Raw genomic sequence first — 21886 nt, 5'->3', positions numbered from 1 at the left:
TGTCTTCCACTAGTGCAGATTGATGTTATCCTGGGTATGAACTGGTTGGTGTTTAACCGAGTTTATATCAACTGTTTTGATAAGACTGTGATTTTTCCTGGGATTGAGGAAGGAAAGAGTTTGTTTCTATCAGCAAGGCAGGTGAATGAGGCAGTAGCAGATGGGGCAGAGTTGTTTATGCTGTTAGCGACTTTGGAGGCTAAAGATAAACTGGTGATTTGCGATCTAGCCGTGGTGTGTGATTTTCCTGATGTGTTTCCCGAAGAAGTGAATGAATTACCGCCAGAGCGTGAAGTTGAGTTCTCGATTGATTTAGTACCTGGTACTAGGCCGATATTGATGGCTCCGTACCGTATGTCTGCTGTTGAGTTAACTGAATTGAAAAGTCAGTTGGAAGATCTGTTGGATAAGGAATTTATTCGTCCGAGTGTGTCACCGTGGGGCGCACCAGTGTTATTGGTTAAGAAGAAAGAAGGTACTATGAGGTTGTGTGTGGACTATAGGCAACTGAATAAAGTGACGATCAAGAATCGGTATCCTTTGCCGAGGATTGATGATTTGATGGATCAGTTGGTTGGTGCGAGTGTGTTCAGCAAAATAGATTTGAGATCGGGGTATCATCAGATACGTGTGAAAACTGAGGATATTCAGAAGACTGCTTTCAGAACAAGGTATGGACATTATGAGTATTCTGTAATGCCTTTTGGTGTGACTAATGCGCCTGGGGTATTTATGGAGTATATGAATAGGATTTTCCATCCGTACCTAGACAAGTTTGTTGTGGTGTTTATTGACGATATTTTGGTGTATTCGAAATCTGAAGAAGAGCATGCTGAACATTTGAGAGTGGTTTTAGGAGTTCTACGAGAAAAGAAGTTATTTGCTAAACTGTCTAAGTGTGAATTTTGGTTAGAGGAGGTTAGTTTTCTTGGTCATGTGGTTTCAAGGGGTGGTATTGCTGTTGATCCTTCTAAGATAGAAGCGGTATCTAAGTGGGAAGCTCCGAAGTCAGTTTCTGAGATAAGGAGTTTTCTTGGACTTGCAGGTTATTATAGGAAATTCATTGAGGGATTTTCTAAGTTGGCGTTACCGTTGACGATGTTGACTAGAAAGGGGCAAGCGTTTGTTTGGGACTCAAAATGTGAAGAAGGTTTCCAAGAGTTAAAGAGAAGGTTAACTACTGCTCCTATTCTGATATTACCAAGTCCATCGGAACCATTTGAGGTTTACTGTGATGCTTCATTGTTGGGTTTAGGTGGTGTTTTGATGCAGAATAAGCAGGTTGTAGCTTATGCTTCGAGACAACTGAAGGTTCATGAGAGGAACTATCCGACACACGATTTAGAGTTGGCAGCTGTGGTATTTGTTCTGAAGTTATGGAGGCATTACTTGTACGGGTCAAGATTTGAGGTTTTCAGTGACCATAAAAGTTTAAAGTATTTGTTTGATCAGAAAGAGCTGAATATGAGACAGAGGAGATGGTTAGAGTTTCTGAAGGATTATGACTTTGGTTTGAATTACCATCCGGGTAAAGCAAACGTAGTGGCTGATGCATTGAGTCGGAAATCATTGTATATGTCTATGTTAATGGTTAAGGAATTGGATTTAATTGAGCAGTTTAGAGACTTGAGTTTGGTGTGTGAGAGTACTCACAATAGTGTTAAATTGGGAATGTTGAAGTTAACGAGTGGTATTCTGGATGAGATTAGAGAGGGTCAGAAATCCGATGTGCTTTTGGTTGATAAGTTGACTCTAGTGAATCAAGATCAAGGTGGTGAATTCAGAGTTGATGAGAATGGTGTTTTGAAATTTGGTAATCGGGTGTGTATTCCGGATGTTACCGAACTTAAGAAGAGTATTCTTGAGGAAGGACATCGTAGTGGCCTGAGTATTCATCCTGGGGCTACGAAGATGTATCATGATTTGAAAAAGTTATTTTGGTGGCCGGGAATGAAAAGAGAAATTGCGAGTTTTGTTTATTCTTGTTTGACTTGTCAGAAGTCAAAGATTGAGCATCAGAAGCCGTCTAGGCTAATGCAACCGTTGGCTATTCCAGAGTGGAAGTGGGATAGTATCAGTATGGATTTTGTTTCTGGTTTACCGAGGACAATTAAGAATTTTGAAGCTATTTGGGTGATTGTTGACAGATTGACAAAATCGGCTCATTTCATTCCGATCAGAATGGATTATCCGTTAGAGAGATTAGCTGAGTTGTATATTGAGAAAATTGTAAGTTTGCATGGTATTCCGTCGAGTATTGTTTCGGACAGAGATCCTAGATTTACATCGAAGTTCTGGGAAGGTTTGCAGAGGGCTTTGGGAACTAAGCTGAGATTGAGTTCTGCATATCATCCGCAGACTGATTGTCAGACTGAGAGGACGATTCAGTCACTGGAGGATCTTTTGAGGGCTTGTGTTTTGGAAAAGGGAGGTGCTTGGGATTGTTATTTACCTTTGATTGAGTTTACCTACAACAATAGTTTTCATTCGAGCATTGGTATGGCACCGTTTGAAGCTTTGTATGGTAGGAGATGTCGGACACCTTTATGTTGGTATGAGTCCGGTGAGAGTGCTGTGGTTGGACCGGAGATTGTTCAACAAACTACGGAAAAGATTAAGATGATTCAGGAGAAGATGAGGATTGCTCAGAGTCGTCAGAAGAGTTATCACGACAAGAGGAGGAAGTCACTTGAGTTTCAAGAGGGAGATCATGTGTTTCTTCGTGTTACTCCGATAACTGGGGTTGGTCGAGCTTTGAAGTCGAAGAAGTTGACACCTCAATTTATTGGTCCTTATCAGATTTTGGAGAGGATAGGGGAGGTAGCCTATCGTATCGCTTTACCGCCGTCACTTGCGAATTTGCATGGGGTTTTTCATGTGTCTCAGTTGAGGAGGTACATTCCTGATCCGTCGCATGTGGTCCAAGTAGATGATGTACAGGTGAGAGATAACCTGACTGTTGAAACATCACCTATGAGAATAGAGGATCAAGAGTTGAAGCAGTTGCAGGGTAAAGAGATTGCTTTGGTAAAGGTAGCTTGGGGAGGACCAGCAGGTGGCAATGTGACTTGGGAACTTGAGAGTCAGATGAAGGAGTCTTATCCAGAGTTATTCGCTTGAGGTATGTTTTCGAGGACGAAAACTCTTTTAGTGGGGGAGAGTTGTAACACCCCGATAAAATATGATAATTATTTAAATTAAGTTAATAGTATATTTATTAATTTAATTAAATAATTGGATTATTATTGGAATATTATTTGGATTATTATTATTGGAATAATAAAGTTGGAATATATATAAAGAGTTCCATTTGGTAAAAAGGGTTTTTTCACGTGAAAACCAGAGAAGCGACAGAAACTGAGAAAAGGGCAAAGAGGAAGAGCAAGAGAACAAGGGTTGAAGAAGGGAAAAGCTTGAAGCTAAAGGATTTGCCGGATTAACTCAGGTAAGGGGGGTTTATTGTCGTTTAATGGGTATTATGGGTTAACATGTAATGGGTAGTAATAAGCCATTGAATTGACCCTAATTGAGAGGAGGAATGATGTAAATGGTGATGAATAAGTTATGTTAAAACCGTAATTGAATCTATATGTGGGTGAGTCGTAAATTTCTGGACGTGTAGCTTTTTATGGAGTCGAAATCGGAGGTCCGGAAGTCCTCCGACGGCGAAAAATGCGGGAAATCTGCATTCTGTTCGTGTTAGCGCAGGAACAACTTTCTGTCTTGCGTTAACCGGTTAACCCAGGGTGTTAACCGGTTAACACTGTTATGAATTATGAGAAATTGTTGTCTGTCTTGCGTTAACCGGTTAACCCAGGGTGTTAACCGGTTAACACTGTTAAAATGTGCCAGGAAGCGTGTTCTGTGTTGCGTTAACCGGTTAACCCAGGGCGTTAACCGGTTAACACTGTTTGGAAAGTGGAAAATTGATATTCAAATATTGTGTACATATTTGACGTTTGGCCTATATTGGTGTATGATATAGTAGGGATCATTTCCCGTTGTTTTGAGCAGTATAGGTATTAGTAGAGTGTGCTAATACTGTGATTTATTATTTGGCATGATATGATTCTGTGATAAATATGCTGATAATGTATGATGGTATGCATAATGCTGTGAATATATCTATTATGTATGCAATTGTGAATGGACTGTTTATGACTTAGAGTGTGAGCATATGTCCATTGTGGATTGTTGTTGATGTTGCATGCTAGGTGATTTAGCGTGTATAGTATGGCCTTTATGGTGGTAGCTAATTCCCATGGTGAGGAATTAGTGAGTGAATTATAGTGGATTGTTGTTGATGTTTGCATGCTAGGTGATTTAGCGTGCATAGCATAGCCCTTGGGGTGGTAGCTAATTCCCATGGTGAGGAATTAGTGAGTGAGTCACTAGGTCTCAAATGAGTGAGACTAGTGAGCTTGGTAGCCGTATCTGGGTTTGATCGGTGAGGTTGAACTATGTGTTCACGAATAGTCGGTACCGCATGCATGGAGTTTCATTGCATAATGTATGTATGGCGTATAATATGAATGGATGTATTCCAATATTATACGTGTGTTATGTGTTGGGTTGAGTATGATTATGATTTTGAGTTGATGTTGCCGTTGCTGAATGTGTGATCTGATTTGGGTGATGAAATGTGTTAAATTACTTAGCATTACATGATATTTTATAATGCTTATTATATCGATTGAGGAACTCACCCTTACAACTATGTTTCAGGTAACGAGCAGTGATTGAGTAGAAGCTAGTGCTTGGAGTCTAGTGTAGTTCCTTAGTGGGTCATGCTCTGGTAGATGTAACATCGGGACGGGATGTTTTACCTTGTTTTCATTTGGTTGTTGAATAATTTTACATGTAATGTGTTACATGGTTTGTATATCCGCTGCGAATTGTGCAATATTTTATTTTGATTATTAAATGAGCATGACAAACTATTTTGGTGAATGGTGTGAAGTGTCAAGTGTGACACCCTTAAATTGCATATCTACTCTGATTTATATTCGTTGTTTTAATTATTATTGGGGTATTTTAAGAAGGGTGTTACACCGAGCAATAGACGTAATGAGTCCTCCGAAAACAATAGGTCCCACTTTATTAAGAGTTAAAGCCATATGAGCGATCATAAACGGGACCGAATTAATTCTTCTATTTGTGAGGCTTCCTTGCAAAAATAGAAGCTCTCGAGCATTGACCTTGTTTGGATTCTCCCGGCCAAAAATAGTACATGCCAACAAATATCTAAAAACTCTGATGGTCGGGTTATGGATGGTCGAGGCAAGAATTCCTTCAAAAGAATTTATTGAAGTGTTAGACAAATAACTGCCAGAAGGAAAACACCTCGACCGACCAATCAGAATCCAAAGGGGCCTCACAAATAGCACTGTCCCCATGAGGAATTCCTAACAGGCCTGCTAGTTCGTCGGTACTGAATTCATACTCAACAACAAACATTCTAAATCGGACAGTACCAATTGTGCTAGCAGTGTTAGGATTGACAATATAAATTAAAGAACTTAGAAACTCGATTGTCAATCGCTCAAAGGTAGGTTCTTTGTTTGAAAAGATAATGTGCAAGTCTAAATTATCTAATAAATAAAAAATGCTATGGTAGATACCCAAAGCGTAAAGACAATTATCATCTACGTACCTTGTCGGAAGAATTTCCCGATTTTGTAATCTTTCGATAATCTTCCTCTGCCTATCTCCCGGTTTCCCTTCACGAAGGATAAATCCGTTGAACTCTATTTTTTAGCTCTTGGAATGTGATGAAGAAGATGAAGATGGGTTTGTATAAAGGTGGGATTTTTATGAATTTTGACGGATGAAAATGAAAATGGAAGTTGGGAAAATGACTTGTATGGTGTGAAGATGAGAAATGTGGGAGCTTTTGTGGGGTTTGTAGCGGTGTATTCGTCGCTATATGATTTATCGATTAAACCATAAGCAAAGCATACAATGAAATTTCGAGTCGCCACCGCACTTTTATTTATCCAAAGGACTGGCTAAAAAGCGAACAAAAGCCTAAGAAGTTTTACACGTAGAAAACTAATAAAAAGATCAGAGATTCTGGGTAAGGGGTAAATTACGCAATGGGAAGGTGTTAGGCACCCACTACGTCCTAGGTACTCCTAGGGAGCCCTTTTCACACTTGTTGTACTAAATTGTTATTTGTTATGACATAAGTATTGTGCAAACATGATTGGGATGATGAGAAAAGAATATACAATTTTTATTGGGTTTGAACGGATGAACCTGCTGCCTACGTACCTTCCATCAAAGGTAAGGATCAAAACGCCGTAGTTCGGCTAAAAGATTTCAAAAAGTTGGTGGATTTGATTTTAAACACAAGCACTGAGGCTTTTCATTATCAATGGGAGAACACTCGACCAAAACCCACATCCACCATGCGAGGATAGCTTCGACGTACTAGAGGGATTAGCCCTGTTTTCAGTACGGAAGTCTTACTGTCGACTCACTAAGGATAGGCAAGATTTACATCAACCACAAAGATAATTGAAACCTATGGCTAATGCATGAAAAGATTAACAATGGACAAAGCCAAAACAAGTGAATGAGTGAAGTTAATTGATTGTGATTATGAAAGTGAAGTCAAAGTATGATTAAGATTGATTCAAAAGAAGTGTTATGAAAAATGAGTTTGAAAAAAGTCAAGGACTTGGGTCCAGGTTTTTTAGTTTGAAAACATGAAGATGTTTGCACAATATCTATGTCAAGTTTGAAATCAAAGTGTGAAAAGGTTTAGGACATAATGGGGATGAATGGATGAAGATGGATTGTAAAACTTCTTAGAAGGTTCACTTCTTGAAATCATATAGAGGATAATTCAAGTGTGTCCTTTGGAATAAGCAATGGATAATAACAAACAAACAAGAAAGTCAAAAAAAGCGGATATCGGATGCCAATCACTGGGCTTATACCAATCTCCTAAAATAAAACTGGATGTCAGATGCCACTCAATGGTCTTACACTAATCTCCTCAAATAAAGAAATAAAAGGTGGATACCGGATACCAATAGATGGATTTACACCAGTCTCCTAAAATAGAACAGGATATCAGAGGCCACTCAATGGTCTTACACTAATCTCCTAAAATAAAACTGAAACTTGGACACCGGATGCCAATCTGTCTGGACTTATACCAATATCCAACATATGATCCTAGGAAAGCAAATGCCAACTTACAGGGACTTACAATTGCAACCTCACATACAAACAAACAAAGCAACATGTGATCATAGGAAAGCAAATGCCAACTTACAGGGACTTACAGTTGCAACCTCACATACAATCAAACGCAATAAGCAAAGATAAGATGAGTGGCCAAGGTGATGGTCTTATACTCACTTCCATATCATAGGAGCAATAGCCAATGAATGGTCTTACAATTGTCCTCAATGGGCAAACAACAATGATAGTGTCACAAAGACAAATGAGATGATTATGCATTGATGAGCAATAAATGATGATAAATGCATAGAGCATACAAGCAAACATGTGCATATGAAGTAATCAATCAATTAATCAATATCAAACAGCACACTCTATAGCCAAACAAGGAGGCTCACACAAGAGGGTGAGGCATTGAGGCCAACTGGAATAGGGTCAAAGATTTGCTCTTAACCTTGCCATTGAGAGGCTAAGGTGAAGCAGATGAAAGGATATGAGGGGTGGGCCTCATTGCTCTTATCCCTGATCAGGGAGAGCATATCAGAAAGTGTGGGAGCTCAGAAAGATGGAGCTCTTTCCACATTATTGACTCGATAGATCTTGGGTTTTGATCTCAATGCTACAACCATGTAATGGGAGCAAGGAGAAGACTCACTGAATAGTAGGGGATAGGTTGCTTATCCCTTTGATCTACCAATTGCCTTTCTTGAAGGACTTTTCCTGCTTGGGACAAAATTAAACACACACAAGCATTGCCTCTTAAGGAGGACTTCAGACAGTTTGCCCGACCAAATAACAGGCCGGGTCTCCAGACTACATGAAGCACAAGGGATTATACCTCAAAGAAAATTGCTAAATAGCAAAGCAAAGCAAGTTCAAAGAACTTAAGCAACTAATGGTACCTGAAATAGTCAAACAAATCAGTACACAGTTCAACAATTAAAGCAAAAGGAAACAGAAGTCAACAGTCAAACAGATAGACAAATGTGCAAAGCACAAGACTCAAATCATATGAGTTAAGCCACCTACAAAACAAAGGTTAGCTTATGATAAACAAATCAAACTTAATCAACTTGCAAAAGTTTCTTTGAAGCACTTGTAGCTTAACCTGAAACAATGAACTCAAACATAAGCCAGGAGACCCCTAGGACAAGCCTAGGGTCAAAAACAAATGAGAAAGTCAAAACAGCAAATGAAAGTCAACCAAAATCAAGTTTAAACATTCAAGAAGCAAACACAATTGGTCCCACATTCATATCATTCATCATCATGATTTCATAAACAAAAGAAGGCAAAGCATGGCAAATTGGTGCACATAAAAGTCAACAGAAAGACTTGCATCAAAAGACAACTCAAACATTTTCAAAAATCACCAAATAATTCATGATCAATCCTAACACCTAGAATGGTAAGCATGTAAAATTTCATCACAATTGGACAAGTGGAAGGCAGTCAATGAAAATCATGAAGTCAAAGCAAATTTGAATATGCTCAATGAAGTCAACAGAAAGACTTAGCTCAAAAGCAATCATAATAAATTTCAAAAATCATCAAATAATTCAGGGTCAATCACAACCCATAACATGGCATACATATAAAATTTCAGCTCAATTGGATCATGGGAAGATGATCAATTAAAATCAGGAAGTCAAAACAATTTCAAGTATGCACAAAGAAGTCAAACATTCATGGGTCAACTTCAAAAAATCATAACAAAATGAAAACAGATTAGAAATGAATGGGATCAACACCAATGCAAAGCTCAAGATGTCTAGTATGCACATGTAAAATTTCATGATCATCCAATGAAGTATGAGAATTTCACAAAGGAAATGGCAAGATGTATCACACAAGTCAACATTTTGGTCAAACAGGGGATAAAATCTCAAACAATTAGGAAATGGCACAATTAATTCCAGGAATATTCACACATCAACTAGACATATAAGAGAAGGTTCATGCAAAATTTCACATTAATTGAAGGCCAGGAAGCATGTAAACAAAAATCATGAAATAGCATATCAATGGTGTGACACAAATTGTCACACCCTACTTCAAAAATTCATATCTCTCAAACCACATATGATAAATTCAAGAACTTTACATCAAAACAAACATGAATGAGTGTAGATTAACCACAAAAACTTTCAGGGGCATTGGATGCATCATCACAATTTCACAAAAGGATTGGCAAAAGGTACAAAATGTGCATACATGTCAAGAAACTTAATACCATTTAAAATCCAGCCAACCAAAAATTCAGAAAAAATCATGATAAAATAATAGACATTCATGTGAATATGATGGAAAAAATTTCATGATTTTTGGAGTTGAAATGAGTGAGAAATGAATTTTGTAAGTTGATGAATCAATTGGGACAAATAAACAAAATGGACATGAATTAGTGAGTCAAACAAGTTGACCAGTGGCACGGTGGTAAATACCACCCTCACTAATTGAAACGGTGCGCATCAGACCATGGCCATGAAATGTTTTAATTGGTTAATACCAATGGAACAGTAAATTCACGCAGGGCAAGCAAACAAACAGCAACCAATCATGTTTTCTGGAAAAATGTTGTTAGGGTTTAAGGAAACTTAGGGTTTTAACAGCAGCTACACCTTCATGTTCATCATCATGGAAAAACGAATTTTCAAACAGGATTATGCAAACAGCATGGCAATGATATAGTTCATGCAATCACAATATAAACAACAGCCATACACGATACAGAAAAATAGGAACAAACTGGGAATGGCTTAGGGTTTACAGGCTACAGCAGCTCATTTCATGGTTCATCATCATCATGCGAAATTATTTTCCAGAAATAGCAAAACAACACATCAATGGACTCAGCAAGTATCATACATCACAAATCCAACAATCATCAACATCGATTTGAACCAACAAAGAAGCATCAAACAAAAACACAATCACATGCCAGATTTGAATTCAACATAACTTTCAGTAGACTTAAGCATTTTTGTGGATTCAAAGTTCAAAACGCTCATGGCAAAGAGACCTATTATAAGCACATCATAGTTTTAGAAAAGGTTGAAATCGAAAAATCACCTAATCTGCAGAGCAGTCGTGATGTGATTGTTGTTTGGTTCCAAATAGCAAAAACAGTCGTGGCTTTAAGCTTCAAATGACAAATGATGGAAGGATTTTAAGCTCAAACTTGCTCGATTCAACTTTAAATCCAAACTGCCATGGAAGGGTGGTCGAAGAAAACAGAGTTGATAATGTTGTTCCAGCTGGGTGTTGATGCTTGAGAGAGCTTCCAAATGTTGTCCAGATAATGGAACAATGAAGAGATGCTTGAGGGTTTTGAGAGTTTTGCTCAGAAAAATGCAAGGATGTCAAAATGCAAAAATGAGAGAATGAGATTTTCCTGATCGTTTGTGGCTGCTAGCTTCTCTCTAGGGTTGGAAATGGACAGAAAATAAGGTTAAATACCTCTGTTTATTGTTGGTAATGAAGGTGTTAAACTTGGTTAACTTAAATGAACCAACTTGCATTTTTTGCTAATTTTGAACCAATTGCAACAAGGAGGTATGGTACTGCACGAATTGGGCCTTGGACAAGTTGCAAATATCATTTAAAACAGATCCCAAATGGCCAAATGTGTTAAAAATAGCCAAATTAAAAAGTCAACATTTGCACACTTGAATTTTAATGAAGTCAAACTCAAAAATGCCATTTTGCATAGTAAGGTTTTGGTGAATGAGGAGTGCATTTTTGGAAAGAGGGGAACAAATGGAGATTGTGGGGAAAAACCCCACTAAAATTGGCCTTGTGGTTCATGAGATATGGCTCTTTGAAGTTCACAAATTTTTGAAATTGAATTGATCATATCTCGACAACCATACATGGGATTTGAGAGTTCTTGGACTTTTTGAAAATGGGAAAACAAGATCTTCAACTTTCATGTTGGGCAAAAATTCATTTGAAGCTTGTATCATGATGTAAGTTGAGGATCAAGAAGTTTCCATTTTTGGCAGTTGAAATTACAGGTCCGCTTTCTATTTCTAGAAATTTTCTGTTTGACTTTGAATTCTTCCATGATGAGGTTTGGCATGATACATGAGGCTTGTATGGACATGAATGAACTCCTTAAAATCAATTCCATCCATCAAATCACTGATTAAATCCACAGTTGACCAAGTTTGACTTTTTGTTGACTTCTCTAGGGTTTTGCATGATTGAAGCACCTTCTGATGAATTCCAAACCCTAATTCTTTGAGAACTTGATTCCAAATGATGTCCCAAGTTATATGAACTCTTGATTATTGATCATGGTGTCCAAATTCTGCAAGAATGGCCACCATCCACTGCAATGACTGACCAATGATTGACTTTGACCTAATTGCTGATGATTGCTTCAACTGCAAGCAACAAGGTTAAACTGACAATATTTTTGTACTTTTTGGTTAGTAAACATATGAAAAGCAAAGATATACAAAGCAGGATATGCTTGGTGATCAAGAATCAACCCAACAAGGCAACCTACCCACTAGGAGGGAAGCTAGGGCATGCAATGATCCTTGAGGCCATGGTATGATATGATATGGGCCATGAGGGATCTTAGGGCCAAAATTGGGGTCTTACAGATGCCCCTATTTAAGGTCATTCTAACCGGAGAAGTGAAGTTTAGAAATCTTCATCTCGACGCGGTAGAATGGGCTTAAATAACAATAATGAGACAAATTTTGGTCCCTAAGAGACCTCATGATGCAAATGTATGTATGCAAAAGACACAAACTCTGTGGGGAATATGATTCACACAGAAGAAAAGATTATCCATCGGAGTAGTACACTCACCAGGAACAGAGACTCTAATAAGACTCTAGTTGGGGATAAACAAAACTGACACAGCGTGAACAAGACACGACTCTGATTAGGAAATAACAGAAAACAGACTGATGAACTCACTGGGGAGTGAAGGACTCACACTGGGGAAAAGAATTCCAAAGGAAAATAAATCCATTGGAGAGACACAAGCTGACTCCTGGGGAGAAGCAAAAGAAAACTTCACTGAGGAAGCACCAAAGAAATGAGATGTTACCGGTATAAGGGTAACAAACTCAGGAAAATCTGACTCCACAGGGGGACCGAGGTCAAAATAGGGAGCAGAAAGGAAGGAACACCAGGGATACCGGTTACTGGGTATATAATAGGTGACCGACCGAAAACGTGAATTGGATTTCACTTCCAAAACACTCATCATCCTGAAGAGAGCTAGAAAAGCAAACTTGTTTATAGGATGGATATTTGATTCTGTAAAGAATGCAAATCTTACTCAGTTGGGGAAACAAACAAAGTGTTCGAAAAAAGAGTGCATGAGACATATTATTCATTACCGGCAGACCGTGAATAATATACTCGAAAGGAAAATTATCCTGAACCGGGTTGTAGGTTGTTTATAGGATAAAATCCGAAATCGTGAATTGGTTTTCACTTCCAAAACACTCATCATCCTGAAGAAAGCTAGAACAGCAGACTTGTTTATAGGATGGATATTCAATTCCACAAGGAATATGAATCTTACTCGACTGGGGAAGATCAACAAAGGACTCCAACCAAAGAGCGCATGAGACATATTATTCATTACCGGCAGACCGTGAATAATACACTCGCATGGTAAGAAACACCAGGGATACCGGTTACTGGGTATATAATAGGTGACCGACCAAAGACGTGAATTGGTGTGTGTTCCAAAACACTCATCATCCTGAAGAGAGCTAGAAAAGCAAACTTGTTTATAGGATGGATATTCGATTCTACAAAGAATACGAATCTTACTCTGAGGGGAAAGCAACAAAGGATTCCAACTAAAGAGCGCATGAGATATACTATTCATTACCGGCAGACCGTGAATAATATCCTCGAAAGGAAAAGACACCAGAGATACCGAAGTATATAATAGGTGACTAACCACAATAGAGAGACAATCGATACCAAGCATCCGGGTAAACGAAAGACAACTCAAAGGGATAAATTGCAAGCATCCGGCAATTATCCAACAACAAGAATATTCGACTCCACAAAGGGAAATAACGAATCCTACTCGACCGGGGAAACGCAAAAGGCTTCGACTGAAGAGTGCATGAGATATATTATTCATTACCGGCAGACCGTGAATAATATACTCGCATGGAAGATTATCCACAACCGGTTACTGGGTTAATAAAGGATAAATCAACCGAAAAGAAAGGCATCGGGATACCAAACTAGGTATATAATGATAACCAATCAAAAGGGAGCAACAGACATTACCAACAAAAGGGTAAATGAAAGGCGATCTGCTGAGGATAATTTGCAAGCATCCGGCAATTATCCACAGGGACTAGCTGGGGATGCATTGATATACAATCAATGATCCGGGGAACAAATCACTAGCAAACGGTGAAAGGACCCACTGGGGATAAAATTGCTAGCATACGGCAATTATCCACAAAAGACTTGCTAGGGATATAAGTGCTGATCTGAGCAACTTATCCAAGCAAAGGAAAATCAACATCAAGAACTAGATGAAGATAACCACAAGGGAAATTGTCATCGGTTGGGATGAACAACAAAATTAACTCTGCAAGGAGAGAACAGGGTTTATAACTACCGGTTTGTAGGTAGAAAAACCGCAAAGATAGGACTTACGACTGCTGGTTTGTAGGCAGAAGGCCAAAAGAGGGTGGAGATGACCACAAAATTAGGGTTTACATCTACCGAATACGGGGTAGAAGACCAACAACTCCGCGTGGGGACAGAACAAATCACAAATCCGCACGGGAAACAAGATAGGGTTTATAACAAACCACAAACTGCTGAAGAGCAGGAAAATAGGGTTTACAACTACCGGGTAGTAGGTAGAAAACCAAAACTCTGGCTGGAGAATAAAAGGTGTATAACCACAAATTCTGCCAAGAAAGCCAGGAAAGATAGGACTTATAGCTACCGGTTCGTAGGTAGAGGCCCAAGAACATTCCGCTGGGGAACAACCCACTGGGAAGCACAAGACATTTGACAAATAGCCAATTCGGGAATAATCCGAAAAGACAGACTGAATCAAGACACGTCCTAATGAGGATATAACTCAAATAGGAACATCCATCCCAATATATGTGTTGGGAGGAAACGGAAGAAACCGTCATCCACGAGGATATATCTCGGTGGGGAACTGCAGAAGGAAAGACAACATTTTCTGCTTATGGGGCTGACTCTATATGGAGAGATTTTTTAACACCCGACATCTGCTTGGGGAGATCTGTAAAGAGATCTATATCACCATAGCAGGAGACACGACAAACAAAAGATATATGGCAAGAAATGCGACATGAATATCTGAATGTTTTATGAATATGCATGAATATGCGTGATTTATGTTTGATGAATGCTGACAAAACAGACGATTCTAACACAAACAGGTTCAGGAACCAAACGTCCGGTATTATACTTCCAGGGAAGCAACCAGCTGGAGAGCCAATCTGCGGAGATCTTCATGCTGTAAAGCAAAGATCTGCGGGTACTGCTGAAGAAGCAGAGGATCAGAAATATCAGGAAACAACCCGATCAGGGTACAGAAAGTCACAACGGGCAAAACAGCCACCAAGACGAATCTGTAGGGGAACAAGAGAAGTCCCAAAGTATCTGCAGGGGATCCCAGTGTTAACTGAGAAACAAAAAGGTGCATTGCACAAGCACGAACTGCTGTAGAAACAAATCCACAAAGCTCCACTAGGGAACAACCCACTGAGGGAGAATGATATCATCCAGATAGAATCTAACTGCATAAGCAACTCTACTGGGGAAAACTGTCGGCTACTCTCTTGGGAACAAGCCACTGAGGGAGGACAGATAAAACAAGCAGATTCTACAACAAACCACTCCACTTGGGAAGAATATGCATATAGCAAACTGATCACAACAAGTAGATTCTGCAATATAAGCCACTCTACTGGGGATCACAAACAGTCAGGAAATCAATCCGTTCACTGGATGCTAGAGCCATCATCCGACCATACTGGGGATTGAAGGAGTAATCAATGGGCAAAGCTGCCACAACAAACATTCTGCAGACTATGCTGAGGAAAAGATGGTTGAAATAAATCGGGATATCAACCCAACCAACCAATGAGTAGGAAAATAAATCCTGCTCTGCTGAGGAGAAAAAACTCCGATGGAGAGATAGCAACAAATCCGCGGACGACTTCGCCGGGGAAAAGGGTAAAGTACCGGGTATCAAACCGCTGACTTACCGCGTCTTCAAAAAGAAAGCGATCGTGCTGAGGAAACAGACAATTCCGCTGGCAACTGCACTGGGAAGAGTGACAACAACTCGGCTCGTGAATCCGATGAGGATATCAATAACAGCTCTACTCATGACTGCGCTGAGGAGACAAATAAAGTCTGGGGCATACGACCCACTGGAGAAAGTGACGGGGCACCAAGATGACAAACCATTAACCGCCGAAACTTCTACAAGAAAAGCACCCATGCTGGGGGAAAATTGCTGCTGGAGAAAACGAAGTCTTCAACAATATTCTGCTTGCGATTATACTGGGGGAACAACCCCAACAACAACTCTGTTTGAGGAACAACCCCAACAAAGATCTGAAGAAAGAAGATACCACCAAACCAGGAATATGAACAAACGTCTTACCTGTTGGAAATCATGCCACCCTCGGGAGAGCACTGAGATATTCTTGAGTATCCTTTCAATCTTGTGAATGTTCACTTTGTTTAAACAATATTTTTTTGAAAAATTTGATTTGTTTAAAACAATGACATTTTATCAATTTAAAACATGCAAAACATTTGTTGAATTGAAACAAATAAGAGTGCAAATAATTGGATAAAAAGCTCAAATTGATTTGATGGAATGGTAGCCTGCAAATGGCAAGACTCCATAGATCTGTACAAATTTGAAATCAGTGATATATATTGGAAGAGGGCTACATTGAACATAATGATCCTTTCTCTACCAATTTGAATCTCGATGTATCCGAAGCTTCGGTTGACGACGAATCGAGAATCTTCTGACGAAATGACGACTGGTGAACCAGAAAGTCTTGTCAGGATGCAGTTACTTGCCGAATCCCTAATTTTTTTGCCTAGATTGCCCCAGGGTGAGGTACTCAATCTAGCGGGATGCAAATATTCTTTTTTTTTTTTCAAGTCTCTAATTTTTGCCTGGATTACCCTTGCGGGTTCTCCACCGAGACGCTCATTTTTGCCTAAGCCGCCCTTTCGGGTTTTCAACTTAGCGAGCTATTCTTTTTTTCATAATTTTTTCATTGGCATATACTTTTTTTTTTTTTTTTTTTTTTTTTTTAGGCAAAGTATCTCTTGACTGCATCTGAATTCACAGGACGAGTGAAATCCTCCCCATCCATTGTTGTAAGCATCAAAGCTCCGCCTGAAAAGGCTCTCTTAACAACATATGGACCCTCGTAGTTTGGAGTCCACTTGCCCCTGGAATCGGGCGCGAAAGACAAAACTTTCTTGAGCACGAGGTCACCTTCTCGGAACACGCGAGGCTTGACCTTTTTATCGAATGCTTTCTTCATTCTCTGCTGATATAACTGACCATGACACATGGCAGTTAATCTCTTCTCTTCGATCAAATTCAACTGGTCATAACGACTCTGAATCCATTCAGCATCAGTCAACTTGGCTTCCATCAAGACTCGCATTGATGGGATCTCCACCTCTACTGGGAGAACGGCTTCCATGCCATAAACAAGAGAGAAAGGGGTTGCCCCTGTTGAAGTGCGTACAGACGTACGATATCCATGCAAAGCAAATGGCAGCATCTCATGCCAATCTTTGTACGTGACAGTCATCTTCTGGATAATCCTCTTGATATTCTTGTTAGCAGCTTCAACAGCCCCATTCATCTTAGGTCTGTAAGGAGAGGAATTATGGTGTGCAATCTTGAATTCAGCGCACAACTCATCCATCATCTTGTTATTCAGATTGGATCCATTATCAGTAATGATCCTCTCTGGCACACCATAACGGCAAATCAGCTGGTTCTTGATAAACTTCACAACCACCTGTCTGGTTACATTTGCGTACGAAGCGGCTTCAACCCATTTGGTAAAGTAATCAATTGCTACGAGAATAAACCGATGTCCGTTGGATGCTTTCGGTTCAATCATGCCGATCATGTCGATTCCCCACATAGAGAAAGGCCATGGTGATGAAATCACATTCAGGAGTGTCGGAGGAATATGAATCTTATCCGCATAAATTTGACACTTGTGACATTTCTTCACATATTTGCAACAGTCAGACTCCATTGTCAGCCAATAGTAGCCTGCTCTCAGCATCTTCTTAGCCATGGCATGTCCATTGGAATGAGTACCAAATGAACCCTCATGGACCTCAGTCATCAATAGATTTGCTTCGTGTCTATCCACGCATCTGAGCAAAACCATATCAAAATTTCTTTTGTACAGCACTTCACCACTGAGGTAGAAACTGCCTGACAACCTTCTCAAAGTTTTCCTATCTTTCACAGATGCCTCAGGCGGGTAGACCTGGTTCTGGAGGAAATTCTTGATATCAAAATACCAAGGCTTGTCATCTTTCACGTCTTCGATTGCAAATATGTGAGCGGGTCTGTCCAAGCGCATCACAGTAATATTCGGGACATCATTCCACCATCTGACAACAATCATGGAAGCAAGCGTAGCAAGGGCATCCGCCATCCGATTATCCTCTCGAGGAATGTGATAAAATTCAACTTCTGTGAAGAATGTTGAAATTCTCCTTGCATAATCTCTGTACGGAATGAGACCTGGCTGATTCGTCTCCCATTCTCCCTTGATCTGATTGACAACCAAGGCCGAATCACCATAGACATCAAGATACTTGATTCTCAGGTCAATGCATTCTTCAAGTCCCATTATACAGGCTTCGTACTCCGCCATATTGTTCGTGCATTTGAAAGTTAGCCTTGCTGTAAACGGAATGTGTGAACCTTGAGGAGTAATAATCACTGCCCCAATTCCATTTCCATATTGATTAACAGCGCCATCAAACACCATCGTCCATCTGGAACCAGGTTCTGGACCTTCATCAAGTGTAGGCTCATCGCAATCTTTCATCTTCAAATACAGAATTTCCTCGTCCGGGAAGTCATACTGAACAGACTGATGATCTTCAATTGGCTGGTGCGCTAGATGGTCAGCCAAGATACTACCTTTGATAGCTTTCTGAGCTCGATACTCGATATCATACTCAGACAACAACATCTGCCAACGGGCAATCCTCCCAGTTAAAGCAGGCTTCTCGAAGATATACTTAATTGGATCCATTCTGGATATCAACCAAGTCGTATGATTTATCATGTACTGGCGCAAACGCTTAGCAGCCCAAGCCAAAGCACAGCACGTCTTCTCAAGCGTAGAGTACCGAGACTCACAATCAGTAAACTTCTTACTGAGGTAGTATATGGCAAACTCCTTCTTCCCTGATTCATCTTGTTGACCGAGTACACAACCCATCGAGTCTTCAAGAACTGTTAAGTACATGATCAGAGGTCTTCCTTCCACAGGCGGAGACAAAATCGGAGGTTCAGACAGATAATCTTTGATACTGTCGAAAGCTTTCTGGCAATCCTCGGTCCAGTCATGAGACTGATCTTTCCGGAGGAGCTTGAATATCGGCGCACATGTGGCAGTCATGTGGGATATAAATCTGGAAATGTAGTTCAAGCGGCCAAGAAAACCTCGGACTTGCTTCTCAGTTTTGGGTGCGGGCATCTCTTGTATTGCTTTGACCTTTGCAGGATCAACCTCAATACCTCTTTCACTTACCACAAAACCCAACAACTTGCCGGAACGGACTCCAAAAGTACATTTGTTCGGATTCAGGCGAAGTTTGAACTTCCTCAAACGCTGGAAAAGCTTCAACAAATGCTCAATATGCTCAAATTCCGTTCGGGACTTAGCAATCATATCATCAACATAGACTTCTATCTCCTTGTGCATCATGTCATGAAACAAGGTAGTCATGGCTCGTTGATACGTGGCTCCGGCGTTCTTCAAACCGAAGGGCATCACTCGATAACAGAATGTTCCCCAAGGTGTGATGAATGTTGTCTTCTCCATATCCTCTAGTGCCATCTTGATTTGATTATATCCGGAAAATCCGTCCATAAAGGAAAAGACTTTGAATTTGGCTGTATTGTCTACCAACATGTCAATGTGTGGTAGAGGAAAATCGTCTTTTGGACTAGCTTTGTTCAAATCTCTGTAGTCAACGCACATACGGACTTTTCCGTCCTTCTTAGGAACAGGCACAATGTTGGCCACCCATTGAGGATATGTAGAAGTCACCAGAAACCCCGCATCAATTTGCTTCTGAACTTCCTCTTTGATCTTCACTGCCATATCTGGATGAGTTCTTCTGAGCTTCTGCTTCACAGGCACGCACTCAGGCTTCAAAGGCAGGAAATGTTGCACAATATCTGTATCTAAACCCGGCATGTCTTCATAGGACCAAGCAAAGATGTCCGAATATTCTCGTAGCAAACTGATCAAATCTTCCTTGACGGACCCTTCAAGAAGTGCCCCAATCTTCACCAGGCGAACACAATCCTCAGACCCCAAGTTGACTGTTTCCAAGTCTTCGAGATGCGGCTGAATGATCTTCTCTTCGTGCTCAAGGAGACGGGTAATCTCATCAGGAATCTCTTCAACATCATCTTCCTCTGCCTCAAATACAGGGAATTCAAAATTGGGAGATGGCGTTGGATCATTATGTTCAATGGGTTTTAGGATCAACCTGCATAATGATTTTGGTTAAGGAAAAAAACTTCAGAATTTAGACAAACAAATCATTATGCAGATGAAAAATGTTTGCTTTTATTTTTGTTTTTATGGTTTTTTGTGATCACTGATTTCATTACGAAAAGCAAAAAGTGAAAACAAAGGAAAAACAAATGTTTAACAATGCGAAAATTGAATGAAAACATCATTGTATATATGTTTTGCCAACAATGTCATCACTTCTCCTTTTGGCATGGGAGAAGGGTTTTAAACAAAATGAACAATTACTCTGATCTATGGATGACTGTAGGGACATCTACAACGACCCAATTGTGGCAGACACCACCAGGAATAACAAAATTGTTCAAGTCCTCTGCATCTTCTTCTTCAATGATAGCAGCAGCTTCCTCTTCTTCAGGTTGATCAGCATGGATGAATCCTCCACTTGTGAACAGACCTTGCTCATTGCATGCCCCAGAACCATAGCCAATGCCAGCCCGGGATCGGTTATCTTCAAGTTCAAGCACTTTCCCTAATCCAGCAACTGCACCACATTCAATGGCCAGCTTTGCATCTCGGTAGGAAGTGAATGAAGGAGGCTTCTTCTCGATTGGTTCATCAATAGATAAAGCTTGAAACTGAGTTCCAACTTCATCCTCTGCGTCAATATACGAGAAAGAAGACAGATGGCTAACCAGGAGAGCCTTTTCTCCCCCTACCACAACCAGTTTCTTGTTTTTCACAAACTTTAGCTTCTGGTGTAGGGTGGATGTCACGGCGCCAGCCTCATGAATCCATGGTCTACCTAAGAGACAGCTGTAAGATGGGTGGATATCCATTACTTGAAAAGTAACTTGGAAATCACTTGGTCCTATCTTGATTGGGAGATCAACTTCCCCAATCACGGTCTTGCGCGACCCATCAAAAGCTTTCACAACAACCCCACTCTGCCTCATAGGAGGACCTTGATATGACAGACGAGAGAGTGTGGATTTTGGCAATACATTAAGGGATGATCCAGTGTCCACCAACACATTGGACATTGCATCAGATTTGCAATTCATGGAAATGTGTAAAGCCATGTTGTGGTCTCTTCCCTCCTCAGGGAGATCAGCGTCACAAAAGCTCAAAGTGTTGCAAGCGGTAATATTTGCAACAATGCTATCAAATTGTTCCAGGGTGACGTCGTGATCAACATACGCCAGATCCAAGACTTTCTGCAGAGACTCCCTATGAGGCTCTGAATTCAGCAGTAGAGAAAGAATGGAAATCTTGGAGGGCGTGTGTAGAAGCTGGTCTACAATGTTGTACTCACTCTTTCTGATGAGCCTCAGCATCTCATCAGATTCTTCATCAACAATGCCACTCGGGCCAACTGAAGAAACAGGAGTCTTTTGTACAGACGAGGAGGGTTTGGCAACATCAAGTGCCGGATTCTGAACATTCACAGCGGTCCCCACAGGGCGCTCAACAGTATCAGAAACAGCAGGGGCTTTGGTAGGTGCAGAAAACACACGACCACTTCGGGTCAACCCACTGACATCAGCTATAGTGGTCACGGAAGTGGAAGGCAAAGGCACTTCGACCCCATCCTGGACAGCAACAGGATTGTACCGGAATGGCACAGCTCGATCAGATGAATAAGGCACAGGGCCAGCTGGTTTAATAATCAAAGAAGGGGAAGCCTTCGACTTGTTGCTGTTATAACGAATAACAACTGGCTCGGGCAGCTTAAACACTGGTGAAATGACATTCACTTCAGGTTCAGCTATATCAACATTGCGATTCTGGAGAATCTCAATGGTACCTTCATTCAACAACTGTTGAAGCTCTTTGCGGACCTGGTCGCAACCCAAGCGATTAACCGAACAAACACGGCACTTGTCGTGGTTATGCTCCAAATAGTTGTACCGACA

Source organism: Lathyrus oleraceus, chromosome 3 (genome assembly GCF_024323335.1).
Source record: "Lathyrus oleraceus cultivar Zhongwan6 chromosome 3, CAAS_Psat_ZW6_1.0, whole genome shotgun sequence".
Taxonomy (NCBI): Eukaryota; Viridiplantae; Streptophyta; class Magnoliopsida; order Fabales; family Fabaceae; genus Lathyrus; species Lathyrus oleraceus.
The sequence above is the reverse complement of the archived record's forward strand: the minus strand, read 5'-3'. Positions refer to the sequence as shown.